The following is a 21,657-nucleotide window of genomic DNA, read 5'->3' on the forward strand; positions in this document are numbered from 1 at the left end:
ACCAAGAAAGCTTAACAACTAGCTTCAGCCTGTTTAAAACATAAATCAATCTAGCTGGAACAAAATATTGAGCTTGGTGTGACGTTTTGTTTGGGATAAGATCCCTCTTCCATTGATTCCTCTAATAATTCTTCAATTTTGATTTAGATGCAAGACAATGATAGGGAATTGGAGGGGTTTCTCGATAATCTGAGTAGATGTTTGAAAGCAATCACCGGGTGCAACGCTTTAGGTGCTGCACTTTAAGGCTCTAATTTGTACACTTAAAAAATATGCAATGAGCGTGAGGGACAGCAGCCAACACTTACATTGCTTATAATACAATGAAATCAATATGAGAAGGGAAAAACTTGCTTATAATTTCTTAAGTTAACAATAATTATACAACAAAATCAAAATTGCGCCTTTGATTCCAATTCCAAGGCTTCAATTCCAAGAATATTATGTACACCTAAACACCACCTAAATAATGATAGCATGTAATACATGATTCAGAAGTCAGCTTCATCTTCCCCTCTTCCTGCCTTTTCCTAATTGTCCAGATTTTATACCATGTTCCTGTTCTTGAAGGAAAGCTAATGCCTTCTCATACTTCTCTGCTCTTTCTTTTTCCCATAGTGCTCTTTCTTTTTCCTTAACCTCAAGTAAGAAAAATGCGTCTTTCCGCAACTCACGAGCTGCCCCCTTAGCTTCATGTCTTACTTGTTTCAGCAACTTTCTCTTCACAGCCTGTTCACGATCTGGATCATAATCTCTACCCTTAACAAAGCTGCAAGACGACATGACAAATTCTCAGTTCCAACCAGTTATTGTAAGTAACACTATCTATTGGAACAAATTTTTAACACGTGGTTAAGAGCAAGGGAAAGAAAATTACTTCACCTCAAATTTCAGATTCAGCATTTTGATAGGCACTGGCTTTTACTTCTGCATTAGAAATTGCTACCCATTTGAAATTGCTGTCCATTTGAACAAAAAAAATTCTCATTGTTTTGCTTTCCCAACCAGCATCAGCATGAAAAAATAGCCCCTGATCAATACGAATGTCACAATCAATACAAAGACAATCAAATGATGCCATGCAGCTACATATGTAATAAAAATAGACTTCAAAGTTGACTGCAAATACAGATATATAAGATAGTATAATTCAGCCCCTGTTCTCAAAAAAATTAAAATAAAGAGAAACAAACTCCACCATAAACACACTAAAAGTTCCAATAGCAAAGTCCCAAACAACAAAAGGCCCTGCAAACCGAATAAATAACCCAAAATTCCAATCCAGCAATGGCAAGAAAAATCCAAAAAGAGAGAGAGAAAAAGAGCCATAGAGAAGAGAAATACCCTAACTGTTGGCTTGGCCGTACCCGTCGCCGCCACTGTTGCCACCTTGGAGCTAACCTGGAGCCTTTGATGAACTTACTCACGTCTGGGATCACGATGCAAGAGCTGGTTGCAGAGCCGATGTGGTGGTTTGGGTTCATAAGGGTTAGAAAGGCAAGGTTGGGTTCGTGGGTTAGGGAGCTAAGGGCTGGGATCATGGGTTTAGTTTAGGAAATTGAGATTTTCTGTTTGGTGGGGAAACGGTGTCCTAGCATATTTTGTTTGATTTCTCTGTGGGCAAAACGGTGCTGTTTAGCATGTGCCAAGTCATCACTTCATTTCCATTGCAACTGTGTCATTTTGAGCTTATTTGGCCACCCAAAAAAAAAAAATGTCAGCAAGGTGACATGGCAGTTAACAGCAAAAACTAATTGGGGTGATTTACTAACGGGACCAAACGTTGGGGTGTAAAATCAAAGTTTCGAAACGTTGGGGTGTAAAATCCAATCACCCCCAAACGTTAGGGGTGTACTTAGCAATTTACCTTCTTTTTTTTTTTTTTTTTTCTTTTTTTTGAGGGAGAAAAGTAAGAACTTTATTAAATACACTAGAATAGGAAATGAACATTTAATTGTAGGAAAATTATTGTGTAGTCCTAGCCAATAGCATGCCACCAAATCTAATTGTTGCTCTCCTAACATCTGCTAACGTCCTAAAGGTCTATGCACATTTGAAATTTGAAATTAAATTATTTAAACAAATTTTTGAGGTTTGTTCCTTCACCTCTTCACTTCACCCACAAGTTCAGACGTCCACAAAGAAAAGAAGCTCCATGTCCTAAGTCCTAACCCACGAGTTCCTCTATAGTCTATTCCTCTCTCATGAACGGTGGCTCAAGCACTCTATTCCTCTCTCCCTCTCTCATCTCTGTTAACATTGCAGTCGATTGCTATGCGGCCACCTTGTTATTGCCACCTTCGGTTTGGCTTGTTCTCTGATGCCGTTTTGGTTATTATTTAAAACAAAAACCGATCTAGCCCAGGCCGTGTGGTCCGACTTCTTTTTTGAGTCCTGAGTCTCAACAACAACATCTCGCTTTGTGGTCCAACTCGAGACCTCTCCATACTCTTTCTCTATGTGTTTTTTCCTCATCTAATCCATAGCTACAGGCCCCATTGGTGAATGCAATATTTTTTTTTTTTATATTTGTAGAAATTTCATATATACATTACAAGAAAATCATTGTTAATGATTTGAATTGCATATTTTTGTGTTTGAATATACTGTTTGGGGTTTAGGTTGCAATGTGATTTTGATTTGCAATTTTTTTCCTTATTGGGTCTTGCAGTTACTGTTTTGTTTTGATACCACAATTTAGATAGATCTCATTACCCGCACCCTTGTCGTACAGACCTTGTCCAACTTTCTGAGACAAACCAATAAACACATACATTGGTTGGATTGTAAAATTTTTTGTTTCTTTGAGTGAACTAGTGAAGTATTTGTTGGTTTTTAGTGAATCTATTATTGCTTTAGTAGCTTCTTTTTATTTAAAGCATTTCTATACTTGTGAGATTATTACTGGAATTAGCAAGTTGATATTCCACACACGTAAAATATCAAAAGGAGTTGTCATGTTAGGATGATCTTAATCAAAAACAAATTTCATGAATCTTTATTTTATTTTTGGCCGAATAAAAAATGCAGTAATTCTTGAAGATCCCGGCAGGTAGGTGTACAAGCTGTAATTTAGTCTAAACTTCTTGTGGCTTTTGTATTCATGTTAATGTGATGCTGAAATAAGTTGATGGAATGTATTATTCTATATTATGTCAATTAAACATTATTTTTCACTTTTCTTTTCGTCATTTCTGTTTGGATTGTGTTTTATGCTATCAATCTTCCTGGAGACTAGTCTATACTCTCTAAAGCTATTACAACCCCCCCCCCCCCCCGCCCCCTTTTTTTTTTTTTTTTAATCACTATTGCAGCTTATCTTTGTTTTGAGATTTTGATAGCACTCTATGGATGATTCATTCCTGACCAATTATGTGCACTTGCACTAAGTGGTTGGCTTCTATTATGATTTGTGATTTATGATTCAAACAAGTGGTTGTATGCAACAACAGGGGTACTCCATTCTAGCTAAGAATGATGATGAGGATAAATAACATCAATTTTGTGGATGGCGCTTGCAGCAAAAGATGTATATGACTAGCAACGTGGATAAGCATAAAAAGTTACTGTTGGAGTGGTTCCTTATCCAAGGGAGGTGTTGGATTAATATAAGAGTTCAGCCAATAAATTCCTAGTTTTTAGGAAGAGTTACCAGATTAAGTTATCAAGATTATTATATGTCCAGTTATTTTATTTTATTTTTGTCATTGTAATTAAGTTGATAATTAGCTTGTAACATTGTTTTTTAACAATGAGATTTGAATTCTTGTAATTTCAAAATACATATGTAATGTGAATTTGTGTTTTTATTGCCCACTATTATTGAATTTAAATAACACAATAATTCCCTTGTTCATGACTATGAAACAAGACCATTAACCATAATAAAAAGCTGAGGTAGGTTAATTTTAAGCTTCATTGCTACACTGCAATTCTCACCTTTGCTTTCTATACCATTATAAAAAAAAATGCTTTATATACCATTATTGAAAAGAAAAAAAAAATCACCGAATTCAACAAATCTTCTAAATGTATTTGAAGGTTATCATACTAAAATTAAACCATTTCACACCAAGTGTTAATAAACTTAATATGCATTTCCACTAAATGCTTTCAAATTCAAAGAAACTAAATTAAGATAGGGCATCTTTCTTTTCGTTCAAAAAACCTATACACTACAAGATCATCAAAGCTTTTCTTTGGAACGTAAGCATATAAAATTAGTACATAACTTTCAATGGGCTCCAAGTCAAAATGATTACAAAGAGAATAAATATAATAGAAAGTATCATGACAGTTTATTGTTGACACCGTAACTTTCCATGGGCTCTTAAGTAAAATTTGAATAAGTCTGTTAGTACAAAGAGTAGTTTCTTTCAAACTAAAGCTGTCTAAAAACAAATTCACTTTGATAGAAGAAAACCAAAAAGTAAAACAAAGGACTCCTAAAAGAAAGCTAGGCAGCAAGGCTTCAATGTAGAAAGTATAATTGTTTCCACAAATGAAAGCATCATCAGACATATTTTTCAGCTATCCATTGAAATTTCCTTCTGGATTTTTGTAGTTTTGAGACCTTTCTCTCCACCCCTGCTCATTTTGCTTCTCTTAAGTCTGAACTTATTCTGCATGATGATAGAATATCAATACTAAATAATGTATGAATGTATGTACATATATCACACGATTAAAACAAAATAGCATAATTGAAATTTACAGTTATTAATAAACATCACAAGTGAACTCCAAAATGTCTAAGAACTATCAACAACACGTCCAAGAATGAGTCTTGATGATTAAATTAAGCTTTTCTCACGGTAATAAGCAAGTTTCATTAAAGGTCTATACCAAAATTCTTTAAAAATGACATTGTCTTTACATTGGGGAATTTTATCAAACAATTGAGTACAGAATGAACCAGAGTTGTAAAATCCGTTGGCCATGAATTCCAAAATAGCCAGTACAAAAATAATTCATGACACATCGTTCCATCAAATACTAACCATAATCATCAAAGAGATCAACATGGGTATCAAAGGAAATCAAAGAAAAGCAAATACAAAAATTAAATAAATAAATAAATAAATCTAGAACACCTATAGCAGAAAATTTTATGGGAGAAGAAAACCTAGGAATTTCATCTGACCAACAAAAAGGGAAAGTGCACTCACCCATTCATTGCTTGAATCTTGGAGCAAGCAATATCATCCTTGTTGGGAGGAACAACATACCTCTCAGATCCAGAACATTTGGATAATTGGATTTCTCATCAAGGCATTTGTCTATCTACGATGCGGAGGCAAGGGATTTTGCAGGGGGAGCAAACGTGGAGGAGTAGGCTGTGGTGGGGTGACATGGCAATAAACTTTTGTCATCAGTTTTTTAATAGCCTGTCTTCTTCTTATTGGGCCAGAATAAAAGGTCAGCTTGCTGACCTTGTAGTCTAGGACTACCTAATAATTTTTCTTAATTGTGATATCATTATAAACACTATTTTCATATTAGTTTGATAGAGACACAAAATAAATCAAATAATTTTTGACATATCAAAAAAATCTCATTGCCAATTACATGACTTACGGGGGATTGAGCATGTCAAGGAAATCCCATTAGCAATTATCAAAATTTGACGAATTATTTTGCTTAATTTTTTAATTAAGGAAATAAATTAGCAGATAAAATCATGGTTCATCAAACAAATCAATATTAAATTTGAAAATCATTTGCAAAATAATTTCTTCGAACTAAATATTGAATGAATCATCATCAAAAACAAACATAGAATGCAAATTTTAAAAGATTGTCATTAAAAGAAAAAATAAATAATTATTAACCTATTATTATTATAATTAACATAATCGCTAAAGTATAATAGTAACTCTCGGTTTTGTATAACATAATATTTATTACAAGTATGTTGTATTATTCTTTCTATGGTATAATAATGAAAAAAAAAAAAAACTTTCGGAATGCATCACTATCTTTTCAAGAAAAGCTAGAATTACAATATTTTGTGCCATAACTCTAGCAAGTGACCTATAGAAAAGTTCTTTGATCCTCATACCACAAATGCTTTCTTCTACAAGATTCCAATTCTTAGGGCTAACCAGAGAAACCAATTCTTTTTGGCTTTCTTCAGTTGGTGGGGTTACACAAATGCTTTTCAACCTTAGTAGCAACTAGCAACAAGCAAGGAAGAAAACTCTTTAATCATTTCTTCTTTATTTTTTTTCAACATGCAAGGAAGTAATATGTTTTTACCATTTCTTTCTTTTTTAATGAATAGTTCATTTTCTTTTATAATTTCTTTTGAATAAATAGTTGAGCAATGCAAATGGCTCACACTTCATCGGTATAAAATTTGAATAGTGTGATTGTTTGGGCTTTGTTTATAGATTTTCAATCCATATGATATGGGTCCTTAGTATGAAGTTTTTGATGAAGAATGATTTTAAGTAGATGATTTACCCTGTTATAACATTGTATTGTTATAACCAAATACAAGCATTGACGGACTTTTTTTGCATGAATCTTTTGTTGCTGCTTTATGCCACTATTGTCAAATTATATCAAGTTAAAAATATAATGAATAGAGAAGATTTGTGCAGTATAAACACTTTTTTGGAGATGCCGTGTGAGGTTGATGTGTGTAATGTGGAGGCATTGGTGTTTAGCAGCAGCCAGAATAGCAAGTTACTATTGACACTCCAGAGTACATGTTATTTTATAATTATACTATGAAAACAATGTACTGAGGGGCTATATACACGAGCACAACTTCAGTGTCATATATAGGGGTTGGTTTTGTTGATAGAAATGTATAGGGGTTGATTAATATTGCTTTTCCCATATGTTGTGGTAATTAAATCCCAAACTAGTCATTAATCCGTACGATACATGGGATAGTTGAATGAAAGTTATACACATTCACCTTTATTGGTACAATCATTTGAAACAATTCAAATTTGATAATTCTAATTCAAAATAATTGTTGAAGATATGTATAAATATATTAGTCAAATAAACAACATTCATCTAAAAGCCACAATGATATGGTTCAAGCATGTTCCAATAAAAAACCATTTCAAATAATTACAATATATCAATTTCTAGAAAGAAACCGCATCCCCAAGAATAATGAGCTATCCACATCAAACATTGTATTACTTTCTCTTTTTTAAATTTTCCACATAAAAAAATAAATAAATAAGTAGACTCCATACTACCTAGAGATCATCAACAATTATCACAATAAAAAATGATAGGACTGAAAATAAATGTGGATAAATACTAACAAAAATATATAATTCACAACAATGAGCTATTATACATTTATAGGATTTGAATACCACATGATTTAAAAAGAGGTGGAGCTTAAGAGTAAAATGGTGATCCTAGACCAATTAAATATTTTATTAAGCCACTCTACCACTCTCTATGTCCTTAACTTACAAACAAAGTCCATTAAGCGCACTCAATTCAAATTCACTAATTCCAAAGAATTTCCAAATATTATTTTCGATACTAGAAGCAACATATAACGCCTTACCTACTTTTGACTTCCATCAAGTGTAACAATTTATATTTTAATAATTACTAAACAAATGCAAGAGAATAGAATTTTACAAAATATTTCTGCTTGATAAATCTATTGATATTTTTCACTTTTAAAAAATATGAACTATGCAAAAAACTAATCAATTTATACAATGCAAACTATTGGGCTCTCTTAATAGTTAGACAATAAGCTCGCATTTAACTTGTGTAAAGATTCTAATCCCAATCAACATGTGTTTGTTTAAATTATAGACAACTTTCAGCTTATGAACAAGACATCACCTATTCTCATCCCAAACAATATATACGTCCGTAGTCTTGGCATAAATTACAGACAACTTTTAGCCTTTGAACACATCATCATTTAATGTTAGTTGGTATGAGAAAAGTTTTTTGCTTCAAGAATTAAAATCGACCCAAAAAAATTCCCACAAAAAGCATAAATCTAGAAATAATCAAATGATCTACATGAATGTCATATTCCCATTTTCCTTGCCTCTTTGTTTTTCTCTTGTCAACTATGAACTATCATTTGGCCGTACCCTTGCAATTTGAATTACTTCTCTAGTCACCCCTTTCTCTTTTATCATAGTTTAATATAAAGATTATATAATATTTATAATGAGAAAAAAATAAAGATTATATAATATTTACAAAGGAAAAAAAATTAAAGACTATATAATATTTACAAAGGGGAAAAAAATCATATAATGAGCCAATGAGCTTTAGGCTTTAGCTCAAATGACACTTCCTCTTACTGTTAAAGCAAGGTGATGAGTAATTTACCAATTAAAAAAATGCAAATGGAAATTAAATAAAGAACTTGAAAAATATTGATTATTTTTTTGAAGAGAAATTTGTTCATTTATGTTAAATAGAGTTCAATACAACAGTGGCAGTTGGCGTTGTGAGAATGGTGGACTGTGACCAATCCAAAAATTCCTATCAACCAAGTGAACTAAAAATATAGGTAAAGAATGTGATGCTATGCTTGCAGCTCCATGAAAAAAACTTAAACTTTAACTATCTAAACTTCTCAGCTCTCTCTTTATGTCCTCTATAATTGTGTCCCCAATGGGCCATTGAAGCTTATGAATATTTTACAAAGTCGATTACAATTGTCATCCCCTTCAAGTATCACTTGAAATCATCACATATCTCTGGCTAACCTTATAGCTTCCATGGCTGCCATTAATACCTCTATCGTGGTTGAATCCTTATCGTAACACTTATGCTTACTCGGTGTTGCTACTGTTGCTCCCCTTGCATCTCGGATGATTACTCCAAGGCTTCCTTAAAGAGCACTGCACATTAAAGTTTACCTTTACATACTACATTGAATTTATAAGGTTTCCAACTCAAATGGAATTCAATTTTTAAATGTATAATACTATTGATATATTAGAAATTAGACATTACGTGATTTCATTTTTGTGAAGTGTGAAACTGCCTGAAAAATATCTATACCATTTAATCATCTGTTTTAATAAAATTTAGATAGTTAGAAAAATAAAAAAAAATAAAAGGAAGCATTTTTAGAAGGGTTTTTTTTTTTTTTTTTTCACTTTCTTTGAATCAATAACCTATTGCCTTATACCACAAAACAACAAAGGCAAAATCATAATAAATAAAGTAAGAATAGCTACAAACATTGAGAGAAAATATGAGTTTCAATTTTAATATATATTTTTCAAGATTGTAGTTTTACTGTTTTAAACAACGCTAATGAGCTAAATCATATAATAACAGGCATAATGCATAACCTAGTAATTGTCAACATTATATTAAAATTAATAAAATATTTAATTAGGATGGATAAAGGAAGCTTGACTAAGTTCCACCTGAAAGCTCTCTCTAGCTTCAAATTGTACATGCCAATTCAGGAAGAGAAATGAATGAGTTGATAGAATAACAAATAATCAAGTCAACCCATCAATTGACTTCAAGTGGGAAAAAAAAAAAAAGATTGAAGAATTGGAGTTTAATAACATATAATGAGAAATATTGCTCACAAAACTATTAAATAATGATCATTTGAAACGCAACTCCTACAAAATGATACTAACTCAACAAAGCAATTAAAGTTTTACTTTTAGTAATATCAGAATTGATGCACAGTTCAAAAGAGTAGCATATATTCTTTTCAATAAGCATGGAGGTGAAAGCTTCCAACTACATACTATATTAAACCTAATTTATAGAAAATAATAGATTTTTATTATGTAAACAACAATGTACAATGGTTCAACAAATGTGCTAAGAAAGGAGGGCAACCCATCCAAACACCCTCCACTTTATCAGCCATATTTGCACTTGACCTAATGATGTATACAAAAGAAATAGTTCTAAACTGAAAATTGAAAGAGTGAATTCACCAACCAAACCAAGGTAAGTGAGAGTCGGGAGATTGCTATCAAAAGCCTAGACTGCTCTTTGATTATCACCTTTACAATAATGTTCCTTAGCCCAGTCTTGATTGCCAATTGAGCTACTCCCCACATCACCCACCCAGCTACCATCATTGCGTCTATTTTAACTGGAAGAGCTTTGTTCATGGGAAATAAAACACACCCAGAGTGATCCCTGGCCATGGTTCCTTTTCTAGTTTATTTTTACCACATTAGCGACACAGCAGAAAGACATATCTAACGATTCCAATATTCTGATAGGTCCTTAGAGTCTGTAGGGGTCATTTCATTGCTGGCTGTAGGTCAACACCCTTCCCCTGCATATGCAGAGATGCAAAGTTTTTTTTTTTTTTTTTCTTAAATCAATCTGGAGGCAAATGTTCATATCTATATAGATATAACAACCATCATCAATTAACCAAATCAACTAACATGTGTAACCCAATTCACGAAGGCCCCTTGCTCATGAAAAAGGTGGGGATGAATACCTTATCTTCTTGCAATAATTGTTTCCCTAGTGAATTAGTGATTCAATTGGAACAATTTATTTATTTCAATACCTTATCTTCCATGCTTAATTTATTTCAATATGAAAAAATTGTATTTTGGGAAAATGAAAAAAAGAAAGAAACAAAAAACAGAGGAAATCTTACTACACAAATGGTGGTAAGCTTTTCACACCCTGCAAATCTCTTAGAGGCATTTGGTCGAACACCTAGCAGATATAGCCATTTGATTTTCCGCACATAATCTTTCTACACAAATGGGTTAAGTTTTTAACACCTGCAATCCATGAACCATAGCATTACAATTAAATGCAAAAGGTTAAATTATAAGATTAAAAAAAAAAAAAAAAAACAATGATGTTTGGAGTTTTATACAACAAATTGAACCTTAAGTTGTAAGTCTTCTCTGGCATGCCACTCCAAATTCCCAACCGCTGTCTTTAAGTTCTCTTGTCCAACATTATGTGTTGTTCTTCCTGAGCAATTCCACCCACTTCTCTCCATGAACTTGAGTTCAACTTGCTTCTAATTATAATATGCCAGTTGAAAGTGGAACAATACCACATTTGTGCTTCAATTATGGGAGATGAACACAAACTGACTGACTGTCACCTGAAACCCCTTGTCATAACATTGAATTTTCTATGGTTATACACTTTCAATCCGATTTATTTAGTAACAGAAACTTAAGGGCAAACATTAGGATAGGGAAGAACACTGAAAAGGCACAATCAATACTAATTAGAGAGACAAAGAAAGACAGTTACGCTGTGGACTTTAAAATGAAGAAATAAAATAAAAGGTCCAAGTTGAATTTGAGGTAAAGAAAATGGGAAAAAAAGAAAAAAGAAAAAAAGAAGTATGACATGGCCGCTGATGTGGCTCAACAAAAGTGTAGCAACAATAAATGTTTCGCTTCAGTTTTTAGATATATATAGATATAGATTATAGTATGGTGGGTGCACATAGGCAGTATTGTTATATTGTAAGGTATTTTGTTAATTCAGATTGATAATCAGTACTAAATGGCTTCTCCTTTGCCTTTCATAAACAAGGGGGGATGTTGAAATCATGGGTTTAATATGAATTGTGCAAATGATCTATGTTTTTACCAATTAAAACAGTTATGTGATTTGCTGAATTCTTTTCATGAAAAAAGGGATGGGGAAACTAAGATAGGAAGCTCTATGTTTCAATGGCTACTTGTTAATGTTTAGCCCTTGAGCGCCACTGTTCTGGAAGAGCCAACAAGATGCTTGGTGTGAGCCTTATTTTTTTGTACATTTTCTTTTAGCTTTTGGCCATGTGAACCTTTATTTCATATCCTACTTTGGAAGAATTTATGTAGAAGACTGTGTTAGTGAGCTTGATGTTATTTTCAAGTCACCTGGTTACTTTTATATCTTACTAATTTTATACGCTATAAACAAATGTTGATCATCTTTCATTAGTAAGAATTTGAAGAAAAAGAGCGTTCCACAGAATTTGAGTTTCATGACAACAAATTTACGGCTTTGCTATTCCTGAACTTGAGTCATCCAGCTACTTATATATCCAATTAATTGTGTATTCATGAACCTGCTTCTTGCATCTGAAAACATTTTACAATGAAACAAATGAAGCCTTTTTTTTTTTTTTTTGAGAAAGAACAAATGGAGCCTTAAACCATGTTGTATTGATTTTACAAATAGATTTCTTTGGTAAATATCGGCCTACCATACTAGTAAGTATTGAATAGTAATGAAAACTTTGATTAAGATCCAATCAATTTTAGACCCACGACAAGCTCTCAAGGAATTTTTTTGTTCGTCTTGCCCTTTTAATAGTAGGATTATAATTCGTTTATATAATGTGGTGTAAGATTTGAGGGCTGAGAGGCTAGAAAAGCAATGTTTTCCGTTAACAAATTTGCTCAATCAAGTGTTGGGTGAACATTAGGCGAAACATTCAAACCAACAATTTTTTGAATATGCTTGATTTCGTTCAATTGATCTTCACTTCTTGACCGTTAAACTCGCACGGTGAACAATTTTCTTCAGACTTCAACCTTCTTACTCCAAATTATTACAATGATCTTGAAAAACAATTACAAAGAAACTTTTTCCTTACAAAGAAAATTTTGTCATAAAATTTAGCCAACACCTAAAATCTTAACAAACAAATATCATTGATTATAAAAGATTCACGTGCCTCTCAATGATCCAAAGCTTATATAAGAATAAACTACTCCACTATACATTAACTAAACTGAAGATTTAAATTCACGTAATTGAGAATTCATTGCAACATAAAAATATACACTTAATAATGATGCACAATTATAAAGTCATCTTATTGATGCCCAAATTAACCTCATCTTTTAGTATAACAATTATTTTTACTTAGAACATCTATGTTGCAATTAGAAGTGTGCATGGGTCGGGTTGAGGGAATTTTTTGACCCAACCCACCATGGTGGGTCAAAAAAAATTCGACCCAACCCAACCCATCACATATGTCCAACCCAACCCACGTGGGTCGGGTTGGGTCGAGTTGAACCCATGGGTTGAACATTTTTTTTATTAATATTAAATTGAACCCATTTTTTATTATTAATTATATAATATATTTAAATATATATTAAAGAAAGTAATATGATTTTATATTATATATGTTTGTAGAAATTGATGAAGTGCTCTACAGTTGGGTTTTAACTTAAAAAAAATATTTATTAAATATATAATATATTTTAAATATATATATTAAAATATGGGTGGGTGGATCGGGTCGGGTTTGGCAGGTTTGTAATTTTATGACCAAAACCCAACCCGACCCGCTACAAAAAAAAATTTATAACCCAACCTAACCCACCAAGCCCTAAAAACCGACCCAACTTGGCGGGTTGGGTCGGATTTGGCGGGTCGGTGGGTTTTCTGCACACTCCTAGTTCGGGTTGGGTCGAATTTAGCGGGTCGGTGGGTTTTCTGCACACTCCTAGTTGCAATGTTGCGTGCCATACAAAATGGTATTGCTATATAGTACGTAAAGTACCACCTTCATTCATCTATAAATTTTTATAAGCTCTATTTATACCATAAACAGTTCCTTTTGGATTGGACTTTGGAGCCAGTTCTGAACATGAACCACGATACTGTCTCTAGGTTTCTGAGGCCCACAAGGCTAAGCAATATTGGACCAATCAAGTCCAATATGTCCTACCACGTCCCTCATTGCATACCTATTGTTGGGGTGATTTGTTTAGCCCTCCAATATTGACTCAGAAATAAGTAATAACAACGAATAAAAAAATGAAACAAGATAAATAAAATTAAAAAATAAATATAAAAGATTTAGAAAATAAATAAAATAAAAATACATATAGTATATGTGCAACATATGTTGGGGATTTCAATTTTAAGGAGTAACAATGAAAGAAAAAAATGAACACAACAAGTAAATAGAAATTATGATTGACTTGGAGGCACAATTGAATATTATTCATAGACAATATTTGTCCCCATACACAAGTTGCTAAAGGGTTACTATAAATTTGTCTCCAAGAAATAACCAAGTTTATTAGGTTCCTACAAATAGCAATTTTGGAAAACATTCACAAGATTTCTTGTATTTTGTTAGGTTTTAAGTTTGTAGTGTTGGCAAACCATGACAAAAAGTAAGTATTATTGAGTTAGAATGGTGTACTTTCAAGTCTAAGACAAAAAACTCAAGTTCAAGATAGAAAAAAAAAATTGAGTTGCAATCTGGTCATCTCGATTCCTATTCAATTGTTGTTCGATTCCTTTCGATTGGTCGGAAGTCGCATATCAGTAAAAAATCAACAAACATAAAAGCCCATAACCTGTCCATTTAAAGCCTAAATTGCGATTTATTTTTTCTATATTTAAAGGACATTATAAGCTAACCTTAGATAGGGTTTCTAGAGATTTTTAGAGAGAAAATAGTGCATCTTGTGCCTCCAATTGTAGATCTAGGGTTTTTGTACCCAAAGCTCTCTAAAGTCTTCTACCGGCAATATTCCTTAAAGAATCTCAAGATCCAGTGTTGTAGAAGTTGCTGCTACAAAAATCAACAAGTGAAGGTGATCTGAAACCTTTGAGTAGGATCTCAAAGTCACAAGTAAGGGTGCTTGTGCTAGTGTAAATCCAAGAAGAGAATGAGTTCGTAAATTCGGAGCTTGCACTTGGTCGTGTCAGTAAGTTACTATATGAGGTAGCAGTAGATTTATGGTTAAATCTGATTGTAAAAACTTTAATTCTCTTATAGCGGATTTGGTTTGCCTTAAGGATACCAATGTTAAATCCTCTCCAGGTTTTTACCTTGAAACGGTTTGTTTTATTGGTTTTCTTAGGTCATCATATGATGGTGTTATTTACTTTGCCGCATCTTTGTATGATATGATTTATTTGTGTTTAACCTAGATCTAAAAATGAATATAAGTAATCACTTGGTTAATATATTAGGTTAAACAATTTGGTTTAAGAGGTCTAAACGAACATACATGTTTCTTATAAACTATTTGAGGGAGAGAAAAAAATTAGTCATTAAATGAACATGAACCACTTTTTATACCCATAGGGTTATAATCCTTCAAAAGGTACCAATAAAGAGTTACATATTTTATAAAACTGTTCACAAGGCTCAAAACCTTTTCAAATGTTCAGAATAGTAACTAGAAATTCTGCAGAAATTCAATTTTCATGTGTCTCGATCAATCGAGAGGAATTGAGTATTAATCAAAAGTTCTTTTCGATTGATCCAACAGGAATCGAACATCGATCGAGTCAAGCAGAAGCTCCAGGATTATTTTCCTTATCACTTCAATCAATCAAGCAAAAATTTTGACTGATCGAAAAACCTGAATTTCAAATTTTCACTTAAAAAATTTTAGAACTTAAATATTCACTTTATCACTTAACACAAATGAAATACTCTTCAAATTTAGATTATTATTACAACCTATCCTTATATACCTATATATACAACATGTATAGGAGTATTTTAGGTTTTGATTCTTTCACTCTGATTCTCACACAAAAATCAGACAAAAGCTAATTATTATTATTAATATTATTGTTGTTGTTGTTATTATTAGTATTATTGTAAGTTGTAATATTAGAATAAAATTTACGATTTATAGTTAGAAAATATCTTAAGGGCTTATGTGTTTTGGGCTTATTCAAAATTTGTGTTTGTCGGAATTCGTTGTGTTTGGTTGGAAATTTTTGTTCCATATGTTTTGTCTGGTCCTTAGGCTTATTTGAGATTTTCTTCCATATATTTCGTGGGTAACTGAAGAGCATAGTCGGGGTGTGTTTGGACTAGTCCACCTGATCAATGGGTAAACCTTATTTTGTCTCTGTGGCAAGATGCTGTGTAACAGGCTTAAATGTACTTTTAAACCTTACATTTTAAGATCATTTCTATTTTGATCTCTATATATTTATTCTACCATTTTTAATCTCTAAAACTAAAAACGTGTATCATTTTGGTTCTTAGTGTCACTCACTTAAGAAAAATATCTTACGTAGCAAATGGAATACACTGTTGACACAATAAATGCTAACGTGACGAATAAAATAATAATAAAAAATTTTATTTGTTATTTAATAAATGTCAAGTTAGCATAAAATAGTAATTAAAAAAAAAAACATTTTCATGTTTTTTTTTAAAATTCTTTTAAAATAAAATAGGATAATTAAATTTAAAAAAATTTAATGCAAAGCCTTCTAAAACATTCTCCAAGCTTCCTCTCTCTTCCAAAACTCAAAGCTTCCTCTCTCTCTCTTTCAAAAAAGGTGTTCTCGCTCTTCCAAAACACGTTCATGGCCAAAAGCTTCGAGCTCTACCTCCTTGCTCATCGCTACCGCCGCCACCACCACCACCACCACAACTGGTTGTAGTGCTTTTTTTTCTTTCTCTGACTGACCCATTCTCTTTATCTCTTGATTTTGCTCAAACCCAAACCCAAATGCCTCAAGCTCCTCGCTCAGATTGGTGCTTGGTCTCTCTCTGTGGCTCAGATCGATGTCTTTCACTCTCGGTGGGTCTCTCTGTCTCAGACCGGTGTCCCTCCCTCCCCGATTCCCCTTTCTACTCGCCCCTCCTTGTTTCCTCCGCTCTCCACAACCTTCCATAGCTTTGATCTGGGTTTAGAGAGAGGCTGAGATCGGTGTGGTGGACAATGAATATATTAAATCCGAAATTTTACTGCAATAGAACCACCAAGGGCTTAAAAAACCCAACTTTCCACCCACTTCATGAAACAAACCCCATTTTCTCAGCTTCCAAAGTGAATTTCTCTAGAACATTGAGGACCCATTTCAGCAGAACCTTAAAAACTGAGAAAACAAAGGAAGTAGAACAAAATGTGCAAAAGCAAAGAACCCTTATTTTCCACAAAAACCCTAACCTTGTGGTCTTGAACAGAGTAAAACAGAGCAACCTTTTTTCCAAGCCCCCCAAAAAAGCAGATGGGTTCTTCTGGCCATAGCCTTGTAAAATGGGCCAAAACAAAGAAACATGTCAGCTATGCTATGGAAGATTCTCGATTCAACTACAAAGTAACATGCCAAGGTACTATTATTACATTTAAGATCCTTCTCCCTCTTAATTAATTGATTCATTCATGTGATTGGGTACAAATCCAATTTTAAAGGACATTCATGTAAACAAAATCTGAATGAATGAATGAAATTAGTTTCTTTAAGATTAGTTGATTTTTTTTTTTAATGTACATTCTTTATTAATTGGTTGAGTGTTATACCTTAATGAGATAGGGAAACCAAATGTTATGGGATTTGAATACTCTTTCATTGAGCTCCTTCAGTTAATATCGTTCTGTATAGTTTCGCCGTGCCAATTGGTTTTATTATGACTTTTATTATTCCAATTGGGGAAAGCTAATAATACTCGGTTAAATAGGAGAGGAGGTGTAATGCTTCTGTTAAAGCCGTATGAATAGAAGAAAAGGTTGTAGATATTATTATTAGGCTTAAAATTGAATTTTGAAGAAAGACCTTTGGGTGTCTCTATAGTTGGCCTAATATGCATATGTGGTGCTGTTTATTTAATGTAGCCAAGTAATCTGTAGGATAATGAATTATAAACAAATAAAAATCTTGATTTTGGGTGCTTAATATTCTATAATCAATTACTTTTTATAATATATGCCATAGCCAACTTTGACATGATGAGAAGCATGTCTTATTTTGCAATAGATTCAGTAATTTATCTTTTCTTTGTTGTAATGGTGTCTAATTTTTTCATCATATGGGTAAATTTTAGATTCCCTTTTAGTATATACTTGTAATTTGTTGTACATTGAATTAAAAGAGATACTTGTAATTATCACTTCATGTTTATTCTCTTTTACCTGCTTGTGTGTGTCTTGTGTGCCATTTGTATATACGTTGTTGCAGATTCTTATTTAGTTTAATGGCCTCAGGGGCCAGCTAATCTGATATGTTACGTTAGCTGCTGGTAGCTTGAGCATTAATGGCAACAGGATATTGCAGCTATTACAAAGTTGGCTATGAGGGAGCGTCTCCAGTATGCAAGTAATTGATGCCATCTACTTATCTTATAAATAATTTATGCCATCTACTGTTTTATGTGTAATTATAATGGTCCTTCAGCTTCTCAAAGTGTGGATGGAAGTAGGATCCAGCATATTTAGTAGCTGACATATAAACTTGAGATTTCTTAATTTTGTTTGAATAAATTAGAAACAATTTATGAAAAGGCATCAAGTCTTCTAGGCTAAGATTTGTTGGCACTAATATGAACCTTGAGTATCAACAGGGACATAATGTCTAACGAGGCAATTTGGAAAAATTAAGATGTCATGGTGCATTCATATAAAAAAGACGTCTTTTACTATCATGAGCAAGGAATCTTCTTTTAGATGTCTAACAGTGTAAATAAGAAAATGCTACTGTTTTAAGCCTATTCATATCAGTCCCAAAACATTACATCAATAATCTGGGAAGTCTAGGGTATGACAAATATAGAGGCAATTGTATTTGCTATAATAGCTACCATGTAGTTCTTTTTTCATGTTAATCAGAAAGTTCTTTGGATATGGAGACCATTTGCTCCTTTATAAATGCAAAGCCTTTCATTTTAGCATAATATTGTCTCTCCAAATTTTTTTTTCCTTTTAAAGAGCTTTCATCTAGTGCTTCATGACCCATTAGGCTGCTTTAACCAAAAAAACATTCTGAAGATATTTCATTCAGCTTGTTCAGTGTCTCTTCCTCCAATGTGCGCATTGTGTGAAGGCTTATTTTCTTAAATGTAATCATATCATAAATTTTTTGCTTATGTGCAGTTTGGTAAGTTTACATGGGTAATTGTGTAACATGTTAACTGTTTCAATTATAGTTCCAATTTCCAAAAGCTCGGATTCTAGATAATTAGGATTTCCAGTGAACTATACTTGGCATGTTGTTGGAGGATTATTGATGTCATTAAGGGGTTACAGTAGATGTTCTTATCAATGTGTCTCAATCCACACTATATCCTACTTGTTGCTAACTGAAAGGACTAAGTGTTTCACTTTTGGATTTTATACTGTTGATGGTACATCAGGTTGGGGCATAGTTTGCATATATTACTGCACTAAATGCACCTACACCCATGGAACATGCACAAACTTATGCCATATATGCTCTATATTTTGTCTCTTATTATGTGCAACATTGTTCAGCCCTTCCAACCTGAAAGAAACCTAAATCTCCCATGTTGTGTAAATTTCATTAGGGTTTAGTTAGATCTGAAATGTATCTTACTATTCCATAGGTGCTTGCAGCTTTTGCATGTTTTGATCTCTTTATGTTATTAGAACTTGACACTATGGTTGATATTAACACTTCCCCTCTTTGTTCAAAATTATTCGTGATCAAAATGCCTTTTTTTAAATAAAAAAAAAAAAATTGTCTCTATTTCTCTGATGATTGCAATTTAGTTTGAAAAACTGGGAGTTCTCTATAAAAAAATTTATTTCTCTTTTGTTGAATACTTTTATGATATATGGGTTTTATTCTTTAGGTGGAGAAATATATTTCAAATCTGAATTAATGGTTAATTTTTTGTTATGATGTGAAATTTGACTTGTTTATCTATGAAGTTGCAGTTTGAGATATCGGTTTTTATCCTATTGGATTAGTCTATGGAACATTGGGAATATGTGTCTATAAAATTTTTCAGTAATATGCAAAGATTCTGGACTTTAATACAAGGCACAAAGATTGTAAATTTTGAAAATGAGATATAGATTGAAGACAGTAATCTTTTCTAGTGCTCGTTTCTATCCAAAAATGGGTTGGGTGGAACAGGCTATCTGAATGTCATTTTACTGCCAATCTAGGTGGTTAGGTTATTAGAAGCTTGGATGCATTGAGAAACTTAATTGATTTTAAGCTATAAAAAAGAATTTTTGGGGTATGAACATAGGTTATTTGATCTCTCTCGCTCTCTCATATCATGACTCTAACATCTATTCCATCAAAAAAAAGACTTCAACATTTATTAGATTACTATTTTCGTTTTCTTGGTCATTTAAATTCTGTTAGCCTTTATGGTTTACTTCTTTGACCTTTTTATCATCCTCTGCTCCTTCCACTCTAACCTCTAGTCTAGGTTTAAGTTCTTTGTGCATAAGGTTGAATTTTGTACTTCAATTAAATGATATAAGTATACAGAGTCTGATATGGCCAGAGTGGCAGGAGGTTTTGCAAAGAGTTCATTAAACCATGGAGACCATGATTCAATAGTCAAATATGAGCAGTTGGGTTAAGTGGGTTAATTCTGATCCACCTTCAACCATATTGCACCTGGTGGTGTAATGTCGGGAACTTGAGGTAACCCTTCTTTCTTAACTTCCCTTCCAAGTGGAAAGTTGATGGTCTTCTCAAGAAGATAGTGAGAGCTTCTTTAATGCATGATCATGTGATGTAGCTTAGCTTGGTGATAAGCTTGTTGTGAGCAGTCCTCTTATCAAGCGGAGGATTAGGTGCAATGCAGCGGTATGTCCTCATGTTTGTGTAATACTTTTTATTTTTAACTTTTTAAATAATAAATGCCCCAAAAAATCTAGGATTTATCTTTGCTTATTTTTAATGATTAAATGTGATTATTGAAGAAAAAAGAATGTAGGGACAAGGTTGGATTTATGAGTTTCCTTACTATGTAGAGTGGGAACATAGCTGGATTTATATTAGATGATCAGCTCCTTTTAAATTTCTTTATGGTTTAAATCTATTTTGCAGGAGCAGCCTGGCTTTGGCAGACAACTTTGCAAATGAAAATCTAAAGTGGCATGGAACTTGTTTTATTTGTAAATCTAGAGATTGGTGAAAGGTACTCGCTGGTTGTTAGCATTGGCTTGGTACTACTGCTATTAGTCTTTCCATTCAAGGAGGCCTTTTTAAATGTGGTACAAATGGGGTGCTGGTGATTTTGTTCTTCACAAGTAGCACAGCTGTATCGATTTTTTTGCTCAGGAACGACCATATTGGTTGGACTCATATTGGTTGGAATTGACTATTATAACGTTCATTGGAAGCATCAGCAGCAGGTTGACAAGTTTTTGCATCAAACAGGAAGGTAGGAGGTTGTCTTTCGAGCAACAGTCACACAAAGATGAAAGCTTGACTGCTTGTTTCTTTTTTTTCCACTGGTTTTGGTTGGATTATGTACCTGGATTTTTCTACGTAATTTTTTATAGTACTCACAGAACTGTAGATTTACTTTTTTTGGAGTTTGGTTGGCTCTAAATATGTTTATAGAGTTTATGTGAGATGCAGTAACTTATTCTGAGTAGTTGTCTAATCAAGTAGAGGCTCTGCCTAGCCAAAAAAAATCCAAGCTAGCTTAATCTTGTTATATATGTTGCAGTTATAATAGTCGATGATTGAATTTGAAGTAATGACTCAACCCATGAGAACATAGTGCTATTTGATTGGAGAGAATCCTCTGGCTTTTTGTAATGATGAACTGATAATAGAAGACGTTGCAATGATCGCCTGGAAGCTGTATTAGACTGAGATAGATTACAATGAAATGGATCATTAGGCCCATCTAACACTTTTCAATTTTAGGCCCACGACATCTCTTATTTTAGGCCTAAAACATACGTTAACAGGTCATCTAGAAGCTGATTATTATTTTGTAGGCAATATACACTTTCC

General features: G+C 33.0%; 4 long non-coding RNA genes across 6 annotated transcripts in view; 2 read left to right on the forward strand and 2 right to left on the reverse strand.

Annotated features, from left to right (window-relative positions):
- Positions 1-10,697, reverse strand: part of LOC142631332 (uncharacterized) — a 51,615-nt gene extending 40,918 nt beyond the window's left edge. Inside the window, exon 1 of the long non-coding RNA XR_012843592.1 lies at positions 10,616-10,697. This is a non-coding gene — a long non-coding RNA (uncharacterized LOC142631332). The remainder of the gene's footprint in view (positions 1-10,615) is intronic.
- Positions 334-1,574, reverse strand: LOC142632274 (uncharacterized). The gene is made up of 3 exons (XR_012843771.1): positions 1,345-1,574; positions 883-1,030; positions 334-769 (listed from the first exon to the last, which is right to left on the reverse strand). It is a non-coding gene; the product is annotated as an uncharacterized LOC142632274 (long non-coding RNA).
- On the forward strand, positions 2,109-3,811 carry LOC142631330 (uncharacterized). Its single transcript, XR_012843590.1, has 2 exons — positions 2,109-2,501; positions 3,453-3,811. It is a non-coding gene; the product is annotated as an uncharacterized LOC142631330 (long non-coding RNA).
- Positions 10,698-18,793: 8,096 nt separating the features above from the next.
- On the forward strand, positions 18,794-21,352 carry LOC142631325 (uncharacterized). 3 transcript variants are annotated; one of them, XR_012843584.1, is made up of 3 exons: positions 20,096-20,328; positions 20,426-20,493; positions 20,737-21,352. It is a non-coding gene; the product is annotated as an uncharacterized LOC142631325 (long non-coding RNA). The 3 variants fall into 3 exon arrangements; XR_012843585.1 differs by having other exon boundaries at positions 20,431-20,493; XR_012843583.1 differs by having other exon boundaries at positions 18,794-20,493.
- Positions 21,353-21,657: the final 305 nt, after the last annotated feature.

This window comes from Castanea sativa, chromosome 4 (genome assembly GCF_040712315.1).
Source record: "Castanea sativa cultivar Marrone di Chiusa Pesio chromosome 4, ASM4071231v1".
Taxonomy (NCBI): Eukaryota; Viridiplantae; Streptophyta; class Magnoliopsida; order Fagales; family Fagaceae; genus Castanea; species Castanea sativa.